The sequence below is a fragment of the Lichenostomus cassidix genome, chromosome 20 (assembly GCF_008360975.1).
Source record: "Lichenostomus cassidix isolate B80296 chromosome 20, HeHo_3.0, whole genome shotgun sequence".
NCBI lineage: Eukaryota > Metazoa > Chordata > Aves > Passeriformes > Meliphagidae > Lichenostomus > Lichenostomus cassidix.
This window is the reverse complement of record NC_139500.1, coordinates 10,053,204-10,067,721: the sequence shown is the minus strand read 5'-3', so window position 1 is coordinate 10,067,721 and position 14,518 is coordinate 10,053,204. Positions and strand designations below refer to the sequence as shown.

At 43.6% G+C, this 14,518-nt stretch overlaps 1 long non-coding RNA gene across 2 annotated transcripts in view; it reads left to right on the top strand.

Annotated features, from left to right (window-relative positions):
- LOC146428811 (uncharacterized) overlaps positions 1-2,550 on the top strand; it is an 87,812-nt gene extending 85,262 nt beyond the window's left edge. For both annotated transcript variants that reach the window (XR_014855926.1, XR_014855927.1), the window contains exons 6-8: positions 291-345; positions 439-666; positions 2,382-2,550. This is a non-coding gene — a long non-coding RNA (uncharacterized LOC146428811). The remainder of the gene's footprint in view (positions 1-290; positions 346-438; positions 667-2,381) is intronic.
- The last annotated feature ends 11,968 nt before the right edge of the window (positions 2,551-14,518 follow it).

Genomic DNA, 14,518 nt, shown 5'->3' with positions numbered 1-14,518 from the left:
ATTCACTTGCAACATAGTGAAGCTGGCTGCTGCTCATGGATGATCTGTCATTTGTGGGGATGACAGTGAGAGATTGTTGGGAGTCATTTAATCAAAGTCTTTCAATGAAAGAAAAGATATTTTAATATGTAGTTTGATTCACTGCAAATTTTTGGCAGTAGATGGGGCCCTTACTGTAATAAAATTCCATCGGGTTGGGAAGTCTCTTGGAGGTGGTGCCCAGATGAAATATTGGATCTCACTCCTGGAACATCATCTCTGGCCCAACTCAGGCTCTCTGTTGTCTCCAGGTAACTGCTCATGAAAGGGCACAAGAAAACCCAAAACCAACCTAGCCACAAACAGGTGGGAAAGGGAAAGCAATGTTCTTACACCTCTGTGCCCCAACTTTTCACTCCACTCTGTCCTAATGCTTCTTTTTACTGTCTTTCTTTCCAGAAAGCTGCAAACCCCCAGGCTCCCTGATTGTGTTCTTGCTGACCATACTGAGGACACCACATGAGATTGAGGATGGGCAGGAAGGGAAATGCACCCTGCAACAGGATGGGACAGAACCAGAGCCTCACCTCCTGCCACAGTGCTGTGAATTCAACATTTCACTCAGGCAAACCCACATTTCCTGGCAGTGCTGGGGCTGGCCTGGAATCCAGAGCCAGTCTGCTCAAGGTAGAGCCATTATCCTAAAGTGCTTTTATTGATCTGTTGACTTTCTGTCTCCCTCTTTCTCTTCCTCTCCTCACCCTGCCAGCCTCTTAAAGACTCCTATCTTGTCTCATACAACTCAGGTATTTTAAGGGGTGAACAATAATTTTGAAGTCAGATTAGACAAACTATATCTGATCAGTAAATCCAGATATCCCCTGAATGATATGTGAAGAAGTTTCTGTCTACATTTACAAATCAGTCCCTCTCTCTCTTCCCCTCTTATTTTTTCTCCCTCTATGTATGCCCTGGTGTTCTTCAAACAATCAATTTCAAGGCCTCACACATCTCCTCTGCAGCAGCCTATCCTCCAAAGTGGCAATGCCATATTGTCATGCTTTATCTTTGGTTGGTTAAAGAGACCTATAGTTGTAAATCTATATCTGTGCTGTGATATCCAGCAGTATTAAAGGCTGAGATTTAAAGACAGGCCTGAAAGACTTAGTAGTTGATGCCTAGAGAAAGCCAAGAAGAGCTGTGTGCCTTACTGGAAATTTCAGGCACAACATGTTAGAGTGCAATATATTACAGTGACCTGAACTGCAAATCCTTCTGAGATGGAGATAAAGGGAGAAAGAATAACACTGGAGAAAATGTTAACAACCCTGTGTGTTACCAAATACCAAGAAAGGGGTGGAAGTTGGTTGGCTTGTTTTTTATTTCTTCTTTCAGTGTTCATAATTTCTCAGGGTTGTGGAAAAATTGCAATTCCTTCCTAATATCGTTGCTCATTAATTGGTTAAAGTATGGGCATTTACTCAATGGTCTGAAAAACACACAGGTAAATACAGAACAGTTTTGAAAGGTTAAATTTGATTATAGAAGTGCATTAACTTCTCAAAAATGTAAAGTGCACGGTCTCTCATACAGCTGAATACATCATTGTTCATGAATGCAGTATTTGAAAAATGAAGAAGGTACAGATAGTTTATAGACAGGTAAGCATAAATATGCATACATGCTTTATAATGCACTATTTTTTTTGTGTTGAAACAATATAAATAGAAGCATATTTGAGTAAAATACAAAAATTCACATTGAACTTTTCTGGTAGGCTGGATAGTACTGCACTGAAAATAGTGTGAGTGTTTTCACCAAGAAATATTAATGAGATTAAGGACAAAAACTTCTATAGTCACATCCCTTTTCCACTTGATTCATATCAGCATTAGTTTTGTTTTATAGAAATTCACAGAAAAGAAGACAAATTAGTTTGCTATAGCCAGTGGTTGCCTGGGCATTATCAAAACCCTCCTTTCAAATGTAGGCCATTGCTCTCATAAGCCAGGAACAGAACAGCTCTGCCTGTCTCAGGTGAGCAGTTGTGCAGGAGCTGTCATGGATCATGTCTGGTGCTTCCTTCAATAATCAATGTGGAGAGTTTGAAAGTAACCTGCTGGCTGGAATATGTTCATCTAAAGAATTTATCGAAGAAATCTGAATATAGTGTAATGTGAAGGGGGAAAAAGATAAAAACCTGTTTCCATACTACTGAGGAAATGAAAAAAATGTTGTTGGTAAGTTGGTTAGACCATGGCATGCCCACGTATGTCCACAGGGCAGTGAACCTTGATTGATTTGGGGATTTGTGGGTGAGAAGAGTTCACAGTGCATTGCAGAGGACTTAGCTAATTGTAATGCTGTGTCAGTAACAGCAAACTTTCCTTTTGAACTCACAGACAGGAAAAAAGGAATGGGAGGCCTGGGGGGAGAGAATCCCTTAGCAAGCACCCCTAAATCATTTACCTTTTTTGAGAAACTACAGCAGGACCACAGCTACAGCCTGATGGGCATTGAGCTGCTTCTCTGGAGGGTGATCAGCAAATGCTTCGTGTCCTGCACTGAGCTGGAGGCAAGAGCCAGAGTTGTCCTTCCTTCCAGACCAGAGTTTGCATCGATGCTGCTCATGGGAGAAAACAGTGTATTCCAAGCTCGGCACCAATCTGCATTTCTTTGTCAAAACTTACAGATTTTTAGGCAATGTGTTTTTAAGGAGATATGTTTGGCTAGTTCTGTAGAAATCTTGATTAAAAAAGCATTGGCTCAGCCTGTGAGATGCTCCTAAGTACTGCTATAAGTAGACTGTGAAGTTAGTTGCTGTGTTTCAAAACCTAATTGCTCAGTGAAACTACCTCAGTAAACTGGTTTCAGGGACAGAAAAGGCTCATAACCATGTTTGTATGGTGAGAGATCATACAAAGATAAAGCTGATGCTCATTCTAAAAGGTAAATTTGTCTTTATACAGAGCAAGGTGAATTTGTGGACTTTCCTCCTGCAAGATGCTATCAGGACAAGCTGTGAAGTTGGATGGCTGAAACAGACCAAGGAGATTTTCTAAACATCAGTACACAAGTAAGCACTAAGTAATTTGCAAGCTAGGGAGTGAGACAAAAGTCACTTTTCCAGACACAAATGAGGCTGAGCAGAATGATGTGAAACTCTGTCTCTTCTGGCAGCAACACTGAGTATGGATGAGTGAATTTTGCAATGTGGCACTGCTGAGCAGGAGCCTGTTTGGAGGCAGGAGCTCAGACAGGTGAGCTGATCTGCTGGGGAAATCCTTTACCAACAGCACAACTCTCCTTGTGGTCTCCAGGCTTTGCATAAAAGAACTTTCCTACGTATTAGAATGTGGTATGCCCAATTACACAGGATTAAAGGCAATCCCAGTGAAGAGGATTACAAACTGGGAACTGCCTGGCTATTTCCAGTGAGAATCTGCCAGCCAGGGGCAGCTGCAGTGTGGTCTGGGGGATGGCAGATAAAGCAAGAGGAAGTAGGAAGGGAAATATTCTCTGGTAATTCAGGGGGAGGGGAGAGGCAGAGGGAACCCCACGCACCTTTCAGCAGAGCAGTTGAGAGCTGTGAGGTGTGAATCCCACAGGAACCCTTTGTAATTAAGCATCCTGTAAGGTGAGGAGGGGGGTGAGCACTGCAATGAGCTCATCAGCAGCTTCTGCACCAACTCTCTGCCCCTCTGGATACCCTTTGGGAATCTTCAGCGTGTTGTGAGCTTGTTTTGGAGCCAGAAACAAATGCTGGCAAATGCAAAGGTGTGAAATGTTGGCCAAGCGATCCCAGCGTGCTCTACCAGGCACTGGAGGGAGGATTGCTCTAAGTGGATGATGAGCTCAGTTCAGAGCATGTCAAGTTAAAGCTTATTACCCTCATTAAGAGATGTGTGTAATGTGGTTTCAGGCTTGTGATATGGTAAAACCAACATTTTCCAAATGTTTTGTTGTTCTGTCTGTTATGCTTGGAGGGGAATTCGGTTTCTGTTTTGCACTGGGTCAAATTTGGTGTGGAGATAAGATTTCTTCATAGAGTTTAGAGTTTGGAACTGCCTCTGTGATGGCAGAGGCTGTCTGGGGCAATGTGCTCTGTCAGAACCAGGAGTGGCTTCCCTGTAAACAGAGGGAAAGAAGGAGCAGGGTGCAGAGGAGTTCACACACCTCTGCTGGGAACCAGTGCTGTGCTGAGAGCACTGGGGACAAAATGCCAAGCCCTGCAGGTGTCCCTGGCTGTGCTCCCTGCAGCTCTGCCTGGCAGGAGATCAGGCTGTATTGCTCCCAGCAGGGTAGAAATGAAGAAGGATGGTTCAGGTTTGGCTTTCCATGGGATTTAATAACCCCTGCAGGATTAGGAGCACTGAGGTGGGGTGCAGCAGGATCAGGAAGCAGTTTAGGTTCACCAGGTAGCATCAGCTGGAGCTCAGCACTGACCCTGCAAGACTGATCCTGCAGGACTGGGCTGGCTTGCACAAGAAAGCTTGAGTGTCTCTGCCATGTGCTCCTCATCATTTCCATTATCTGTGTCTTTCCTTTATCTGGGGTACCACAGCTCCTCCCAATGATGGAGCAGTGCCTCTCCAGTCAGCTTTAATCTCTAGCTGTCTTAAGAGGGTCAGGTTGGGAGAGATTTGAGGTCCTCAGCCCTGAAGTGAAGCCCTCCCTGCCTCAGACAGGGCTGCAATTGAAACCAGCTGATCCCAAGTCCTTTGCAAACATTTCCATTTCAAACCACTGAAGTTTTATGTCTTTCTAGTAAATTTTTTTCTTAAGCCTCATAAATCTCATAAAGATCTTGAACAGCTAGTAAATTTGGCCATTGAGATACACGTTTTCCAGTAAAGAGGATAATGGTTGCTGTTCCTGATGCCACCTCCCCTCCCCACCCCTTCAGCTGTAGGAATTCACCTCTTGCCTGTGGGCTGCTTGCACACAGCTTGGGCCATGCTGAGAAAGGCAGCTCATGCAGGTCCCATTTGCAGGAAGGATCAGGGTGTTGCTGGGTCTTTGCTAGCTCAGCCACTGCCCTAGGTGTGACCTGAGCAAAGTCATTGGTTCTCACATCTCGGATCAGAAGGAATAGGCTGATGTTCCCCTGCTCAGGGCACTGGGGATCTTGCTCTGTTCAGGCTGGACAGAAAATATTCCAGCCAAGTCTCTTAGGCTTGGATTTCCAGGTGGGCTTGAAAGGACATGAATCCAAGGACAACATAAGCCCAACACTCCTCAGACTTCTTTTGGAAACACCAGGCAAAAGTGCTGAAGTTATTTAGAAAAACATACTAGAGAAACAGCAAATTGCAAGCATATTTTCCCCTTTATTTGTTGTCTCCCAAATTCAAACAAGCTTATTTCCTTTCCTGCAATGCTGCTTTTGATAATCTTGTGCCAAAGGCACTGAATCTGTTCTTATTGCTGTCAATAGCAAGATGCCTGTTGCTTTTAATGGTTCAGCTATTAAAACACCACATCCCAGTTGTCTGGCTGTGAGCAATCCCAAGCTATCGCAGTGACAATATGGAACCTTTTTCCTCTCTGAATGTTTCTCTGCAAAGTTTGACCATTTTGGCTGGGGTAAAACATGTGTCTATCTGGGATTCTTTCCAAGGATGAGATTTTGACAGCTGTGCTCATGTTGGCAAAAATCCTGACATCTTGCGCTCCGTTGAAATAGCAGATTCTTAGTGGAGAGGGGTGGGAATCCGATTTCATAGATGAACACTTATGAATTGAAGACTGTGAGCCTGGCTGAGCTCTTTTCACTTGGGGGAAAAGGTTGAAGGCATCCTTTGGGAACAGGGTGGAGCCTGCCTTTCTCTCCATCCCCACCTGTGGGCACAGATGGCCGATGGGCAGTGGGGAGGATGGAGCTCTCTGTGCTGCTGCCAGCTTTGTGCAGCAGCGTGGGACATGCCTTGGACTGCACCCATGGAAATGGAGTCAGCCTGCTCACAGCCCATGCCTGATGATTTTCAGTTACATTTTGGATGCTTTGGGCACGGCTGGTGGGCGGTGTTGGTGTGCTTTCAGTGAATATCCACCTTTGCAACCCTGGTCAAAGCTTGACCTGATATTTGTGCCAGAGATCTCATGGAGAAACAAAGCCTTGATGTGGTCTGAAATAGCCTGTTTTGGGGGTTCTGTTATCACTGTTGTGATAAAGTTGATTGAGTGGTTTTTGTTTGTTTTTTTTTTCGCTGGAGTCTCCATCTTGAACTGGAGAAACATTTCCCACAAATGCTGTAATTATTCAAAGCTGATATATTTCTGCAGTAACCTTCAATCTGATGAACTGTCAGTTTTCTGATGAAGAATCACTTATTTGGAGACTAGAATTCCTATTATCTCGACAAATAGGGAATGGTGGCACAGAAAATTGTGCCACGAGGTCACCCAGGAGCTCCACATCAGAGCCAAGGATAAACTGGAATAGGTCTGGTGGAAGGTCATCAAAACCTTTTCAGAAGGTATTTTGCAAATATTGTATTTATTTCAAACTTTCCAGTGGCCAGGCAGTTCCTTTATATTTTACCAAGAAAAATAAATTAAAGAAAAAAGTCACAAAGTTTTAAAACCATGTCAACAATTATATCCCATGTCTGGTATTTCACTGGAAATCAAGGAAAAATATTTTTAAAACACAAACAAGATAGAAGTCAAACAACAAAACCCCAAACAAAACATGCCTCCTGTTGCAAACAATTCAAACAGTTTTGCTCAGGGAAGATTGTAGCTTAGGGTTTGACACACAGAGTCAGACATTCCTGCTTGCATCCATGGCAAATGTGAGTTCTTTTATGTGACTTTTAAAGGAAAAGCATCTAACCTGTCTCAAATTCATCCTTGCTGTGCATTAAGTGATGTATACGGGTATTTATCATCCCTCAGAAAGCACTTTGGCTGCCTTTTCACGTGTTTAAGCCCTCAAGCCTTTTTTAAGGATTTGGGAGGCTGCTGAAGGACAGATGAGTCAGATTTGAAGTGGTTAAATTTGGGACAATCCCAGAACAAGAAAAGGTGGATGTGTGGGGTGACTGCACATGGCTGGGACGGGAGGCAGGTGAGCTGAAGGTGAGCTCTGAGCACAGATTATTTATCTTTGCACAGCCTGAGTGGCCAAAAAAGTGACGAGTAGCTACAGAATGATATGGGGAAATGCTGCACCTCCTCTAGTTTGGTGATGGGGTTGAGGAGGACAGCAAAGGACACTGTTGTGTGGGAGGTGTGGTCAGTGGGGACTGACCTATGGCCTCAGAGGCCCTTTCAAAGCCATGCCTTAATGACAAGCTCTTCCCTTCCTCTCCCACTTGTTTTTTGAAAACTAGGGCAAACATTAGCACAACTGTGAGTGCTGGGCTGCTGTGTTGGAGTGCTTCTAACCCATGCTAGCTAGATTAAAACTAACATCGCTGTTTCTACGCTGAGAAATTCCAGTGGTGTGTCTACCATAAATTAAACTGGAATTCCAACTTTAAGTTGTCTTCTAGTTCTGCAGATCTGTTTACTCTGGGATAGCATAAGGCAGATGTCTTCATCTTTGCTGATTCTTAACAGGTCACAGGCTTTGACTTTTAATAGCTAAAAGCCTTTAAAATAATTTCAAAACAGGCTTCCCCCTCTCCTGCAGACCTTAACCTTTAGTTGGCCTTAACTAGAAATGCCCAGGATAACATGATCCTAAAACAGATCATATAAACCAAGGAGCAGCTTTAAATATATAATGTGATCATTACCTGAAACCAACGAAGAGGTTGGAATAATTATTGCTCATGTTTACACTCCTGCATCTCAGTGGGTTGTGTTCAATCCTTTAATGGTGATGATTAAAAACATACTGGAAACACATAGTAATTAAAGAGAGCACTTAACCGTGATTCTGAGAGCACAGAGGCAGCTTTGAAGTGGAACTGGACACAGTGTCTGCTGCCAAAACCCTGCAAGAGTCAGAGCACCAGGTAGTTGGTAATTGTAGGTAGCACACCACGTCTGTTTTGGCACCTGCAGCATCCTCCTCCAGCAGCAACCTCAGAATGGCTCCTTGTACGTCAGAGAGACTCCTGCAGCCTCAGAAAGAGCTGATTGATGGTGGCTGAGGGATCATACAAACACCCTGCTTTTTAATTTATGGAAAGCCAAAGTTGAATTTTGGCTTGTTTCTCCATGGGGGACTTTTTGAGGGTGAGGCAATGTTTAGGAAGAGGGAGGGAGGAGGAAATTTGGGGTGACAGCAGAGAGTGGGCACTGGTTCAGGGGCTTTGCCCTGCCAAGGCTGCACTGTGGGCACTGACATGAAAGGGAGTTCTCAAGCCACAAGCTCCAAACCTTGTGTTTTAGGAGTGTTTCTGTGGGTGAGGGAGAGGGGCATGTACTGCGGAATGGATTCCTTTGTTTGTTTTCCCCATTTAAAACAACAAAAATACTCTCACTATAATAAGTGCAGGAGGATGAGTGATGAGGCTTGTGCTGTAAAATCATGTTTGCTGCAAAAGCTTTCCTGTTTTCCATTGCTTAATTTCATCTGACAAGGGAGAGGGCATGGAGGCTGGGGAGAGCACAGCTACTTTCTTGGAAATACTTTTCCAAACACTAGATGGTACTTCCCAGGAGGGATCAGTTTAGTTCTCTGTAGGGAGAACACAGTTCAGAACAGGTTCCAAAGTTTCTTTGGGGCTTAAAGGATTTTGGTCACTGTCCCTAAATTTTCTACTCCATATCTCTTGGTAATTTTCTCTGCAAACCTGAATTCAGTTTCTGCTCCTGCGCTGCTGCCACAGAGACCACCTGTTTACACCATTTCTGTGGTGTTCCTGTCCCCCCACAAAGTCCCCTTGAAGACGATCAGACATTAGCTAACACTCAACAAAGCTTTCTCCCATAGATCTCTTAAGCAACATGGACAATATTAAGATCCTGTCTGTCACTCAGACCTTTGGATGTCATCTTTGACTTCTGTCTCTCTAGGCTCATGCTATTTAAATAGGCTCTGGCTATTTGTTTCTGTGCAGCCTCTCTAAAATATTGTCATTTCTGTTCCATCTCCTGGCACACATGCTTGCCCAGGCTGTCATTACCATACCCCTCAATCACTGCTACAACATGGCTAATTCTGGCCCTGGCAAATCCAATCTCACCCATGTTCTTTATGCCTCAGAAAGGAACAAATGTTCAAAAGAACAAAGGTCCTTATGCTTCAAAAAATCACTCACCTCACCTGCCCATCACCCCTTTTGCTGTGTCTCTCTTGCAAGGCTCTGCTCTTGGTCATACCAAGCATAATCTATTTGTCTTTGTTCCCAAGATCTTTCACGACCTTTTTCCACCCAATACAGTGTTTTTCTTTATTTATTTTATTATTTATCTTCTTTGGCCTCTGACCAGCCCATTGTGCCACTCTGTGTTGCCCAGCTATTAAAATCTGAAAGCACCCTCACTCATTTCCCTGTGCTCTTAAGGCAGCTGCATCACACTCTCCTCAGTTTCCCTTCAAAATCTATTTCTTTGAAGGCTGTAAACCCTTCAGAGCAGTGGGGCTGTGGGTGTGCTGGGTTCTCTGCTGGCTGTGTGAGCAAAGGTGAATTCCATGCACTCCCCTGGTCTGTAACATCAGCTTTTGGCTTGGTCTGAAGGCTCCTTGGTTTGGAACAATCTGTGCTGGCTTTGTGTGGTGTCTGTCACTGTGGGATACTGCCCCACAAAAGGAATCCACAGTGGTAATATCAAATAATAATCATTTAAAAAGCAAGGATTAACAGCACTGTGTGTCTGTTGTTGCCCCTGCAGCACTGAGCAAGCACTGGTCCTGGAGGAAGTTGGTGGGTTTTACTTGTTTTGGAAAAAATGTGATGGAGAGAATTCCCATCTCTATTCCACACCTCTTTAACAGTCCCTTTTAATTGCCCCACCAATCACTGAAATAAAGGAAAGGCTTAAAAAGCAAGATGGTAAGAGGTAGGACCAGCATTATGCAATTCCACTTTTGGGTCTTCTGTCCATTCTGTTCAGACTTCATTGCTGGGGAATTTCAGAAAGTGAGCTGGAGTTCGTTTGTGAGAAGAGACAGGGAAATGTCATTGATCCACATCCAATTCCACCCTTTTTTTCTTGTTGGGGTGTTGCTTGGAGAAGCCTGACGTGGTACACAGAGTGCCCAGTGCCCTGGCCTGTGTAGGACAGGAACAAATGCACTCTGGGGTTTTGCAGCACCCTCTGCAGCTGCATTCCAGCTCAGAGTCTCCTGAAGCTGCCAGACACATGAAACCAGTGCTGACAATGGGATTAAATCCATTTTCTACATAAGAGTTTTGCCTGTGGAAAAAAAAAAAATCTGATGCCAAAATGTCAGGCTGCAAACCCCAACTGCCGAGCAGTTCTTCTTCCTGTGAGAAGGAAGAACTCTGGTGAAAACCAAAAAAAAAAAAAAGTAATAATAATCCAGCCCTGTGTTGGGAACAAAGGTCGCTGCCTCTGCAGCAGCCAAGTGTGTAGCCCAAGGCCAGTCAACATCTTGAGCCTTCTCCCGTGGCTTTGGGACTTTGACAAAAGCTGGGCATCCTTCCAGCACTGAGCCAGAGGAAGGACAGTTGACCCACGTTGCACCTGGGGCATCTCAGCCTTATTTCAGTTTCACATAAGGCTTTGTCTAGGTTTATTTCATTTAATGGGCTTTTTTTTTTTTTTTAACTGGTTATACTGTCACAGGAAATTCTCACTGTTCTATTACCTTTTTCCTGTTGGAACGAGCCTTAAAATAAAATGAATAAATAAATACATATACATACATATAAAAATATGCAGACAGGAAAGCTATTCAGGTCTGCAGAGGCCTTGATAACGCTGCTGATGAGGTTGCCAGCTTTGCCTGTGTCTGAGCTGAACAATTCCCCACCACCTCCCCAACCCCTGGGAACTTAAGGGGAGGTAGTTGTGAAGTTTCTAATTCTGACTACAGGTGTCTGGTTTGAAAGACACCACATGCCATGCTGTAATCTCATTTAGGAAAAGGGTAATTAAATAAAAATACAGATGTGTTACAGTCACAGTTCCTGAACATCTGAAACACCCGTTGGTTTGAAAAAAGTAAAGAGTAAATCTCTCTAGAGGAGCACTATCCTCTCATCTGCTGTAATATTATTCACTATTAGTACTTTAAATAAGAAAAAGGGTTTTGAATGTCAACATCTGCTCTTAACCATCTCTTTACAGCAGGAACATTGTGTTTGAAAACAAACTAGATAGGAATGCCTAAACTCCCCTCCTTCTTCTGCTCTCCCTATCCAAATATTCCTGCCACTGTTTACTTGATGCACATTCTGCTCCATCATTTGGTGGTTTTAAGGTGCTGTAGATTATCAAAACCAGAGGAGTCATTAGACCTGCTCAGCTTTGTCATAACAAATTGGATAGTCACTGATCTTGCCCTTTTGAATCATTAGCTCGAGCAGTGTAAACGCCACTATATTCTGGATAAATTGCTTGGAAAGATTATTTTGAAAAAGATTAGCCAGCGTTAAGATGGACTCTCCACTGCTCAGTAGTAATGATGGTCATATTAATGATAACAATAAACTAACTACAGAATTCATCTGGTCTCAATCCAGTAAAATATTTAACCCCATGCTTAACTTTTTAAGTGTGTGTGCATCCCTGCAGCAGCTCTGCTCTATTGCTGCTTAATTCCAGCATGTGCTGCTCCTGTTGTTTGCTTGAGTCAGGCTGTTGCTGGAGAATAAACCTTTGGGATTAGCAAATACTGAAGAATTGCTAATATGTTAGTTATCCAGTAGGATTTAGGGGGTTGCAACAACACCTGAGTGGTGTTACTACCCTGATTGTTTACTACATATTTTACAAAGTTGGTCTCTCCTTGCCTCTGTTTAACCCCCTTTTCTCTTGTGCTGCCTGAGGGAAGGAGATCCAGATCCATGAAACTTAGTCTTGGAGGAAGAGTATGGAGGTACCAAGCCTGGTAGCATTACTGTGAACCTTTCCAGAAATGCCTTCCTAAAGCCTGAGCAGTTGTAATCATGCTATTTCTTTGAACTCTTGTTTATATTATACCAAAAATATACCCCAACACATTGCTCTTTTAAAGAGCTTTAAACCCACATTTCTAGTCTTCACAGTGTGGTTATTGTGAACTAGGGTCCAAAATCAAAAAGCACATAAAAATCTTCTGTACTTAATAATTTTTCAGGGTTTTCAAGCCAATTTCAAGCCTTTCTGAGACCTGACAGGTTTTGAGCTCTTAGTGCTGGCGATTCCTTGAGCTCCTGAAGCCTAGCTTATGGAGAATCAGATTTTTATAGGACTTTATAGAAAATTCATCCTTCCTTGCTGTGCTGAGCATTATAGAAACACCACATGGGAAACAGTCAGGGGTTTAAACTCTGTGCCATCAAAATGATTGTCAAAGAGTAGGAACCACAACTGCAACAGGTTTTATCACCTCAGTCCCCACTTTGCAGCATCCCCATAGGAGCAGAGCCCTAAAGCAGCACCCAGCTCCTTGCAGGCACAGCTCAGTGATGCTGCCAGGCTGAGCTTCAGGCTGCTGGGGGATTTCTCCAGGATTTCTCCTCCCACCCCTCTGCATTTGCAGAGATTCCCAGCAGGCTCCTGAGTGTACTGGCTTTTCAACTGGACTCCTTGAGTTATTCTCAAACACCTACAAACTACATGAGAATTCTGCCATTGTCACAACTGGCCTTTGAATCAGGAGCTCTTAAAGAGAGGATATGCCATTCTTCTTTTGTTCCACACTCCCAGAATGCTCTTAAAAGGAAAGAAAAGCAAAAAAAACCCAAAAACCCAAGTAAAAACTAAACCTGAATCGTGCTGTCAGCTTTACCTGACAGCCAGAGGTGGAAGGGATGGTTAGCCAGGATCAGAGTCCTAGGCTTTGTGATTTCTCCCTGTGAGTTATGGCTCCATGTCAGGAGCAGTAAGTAAAGCAAAACGCAGTAGCTAGACTGGTGTTCTGTTCAATTGCCTGGGGCCCCAACTGAAATTTAATAAGCAAATGTAAGATTTTAGTGCTTTGGAATGGAAACTTTATGGTAACTTCTTTCTGCAGCCCCTGTTTAAGTGATGTATCACATGTACAGCTCGAGCAGTGCACCTTGGATGCTGAATCCAACTCTGCTGTGGTGCTGTTCCTCTCCCAAGCTGGAGCCAGGGAAATCCTCAGGTCACAGAGCAAGATGGTGTGGGATGATATGGCTGGAAGGTATGGCTGGAATATCTTCTCTGCAGCTCCATTCACATGGGTTAGGATGAGAATACTAATGCCTGTGGCAGGTGGGACAATCTCTACTGGTGATTTTTTGAAGCTAGGAGTTACCTAGTCCTGTTCAGAGTTGGCTTATGGAGTGTGGATACTTTGGGTCATTCTTCAGATTTGAAAACACAGAGGCATTGTTTGTGATTCTCTGAAATTGTTATTCTTTTTTTATTATTTTCTGAGACACACATTTTTATTGCTCGTGTTTGACTCACTAGTGAGGATGGAGAACCCTCTCATGGGAAATGAGAAAATGTTCCTTATTTTAAATATATCCATTGCTCAGGAAGAGGTGAGGAGTGCATGCTCTCCTTAGCTGCCAGCTTCTGTTTTGCTCTTTCTGTTACTTTACAGTTTCTTCATTATGATGGTTCACAGACACTTGTCAGCTGTTCCTCATCTCTCTCCAAGCATGAAAATCTAGTCTTAAGGGGTGTGTTTAGAATCAGATCATATCAGGAGCTGTTGGCAGGAATGCACTGAGATGGCAAAGGGAGCTTTACCCTTTTCCCAGCTCCCTGCTACTGTTTCCCATTAGTACCAGCTGGCACAGCCCATTTGTCAGGGATTTTCTGCATGTTACTCAATACCTCCAATATCCATGGCAGGCTTTAGGAGATGAGGAGGCTGAAGGACTCCCAAGAAATGGTGAATTCAGTCTAACCAGGTCAAAAAAAGAAAAAGGGTCCTCCTTACCTTGCACAATTGACTATCCCAACTTTGTGTCCTTCCAGCATGTGGTGTGCAAAGAGCCAGAAAAACATGGAGATCTCTCTCTAGGGGAACACATCAAAGCTAGCCATGATCCTTGTGCTCCTTGGGTACCTCCTGTGTGCTTTCACTGGAGTAGGGCCCAAGCTGAGGCTGTCTCATTGTGCATATACAGCCTCTGAGGACAGAAATTACATAAACTCTCTTTCAAACCCATGTCCCTGTTTCAGCAAAGTCTTTCAAGTTCAGTCACTGAAAGGTCCCCCACGATAATAAACCCCTGTTCATTCCCCTTGCCTTCTCACGCGTGTGTTTATTTCTGTTTGCTCCTTTCTTTTTCACAGATGGCAGATAAATCTTGTCAGTGCTTTTTTGGCTTTGCAGCCTTTTCTCAATCATCTTTCTTTTTGTATCTCCAGCAATGTGCAAATCTGGTGGTTTGCTATTTCTGCTAAGCGTATTTCTTTTCCATGCTGTCTCATTGTCTCAGTCTTGTGCTTTTTTGCTGGGTGAAAGAAGAGACAAATTTCCAGTAGG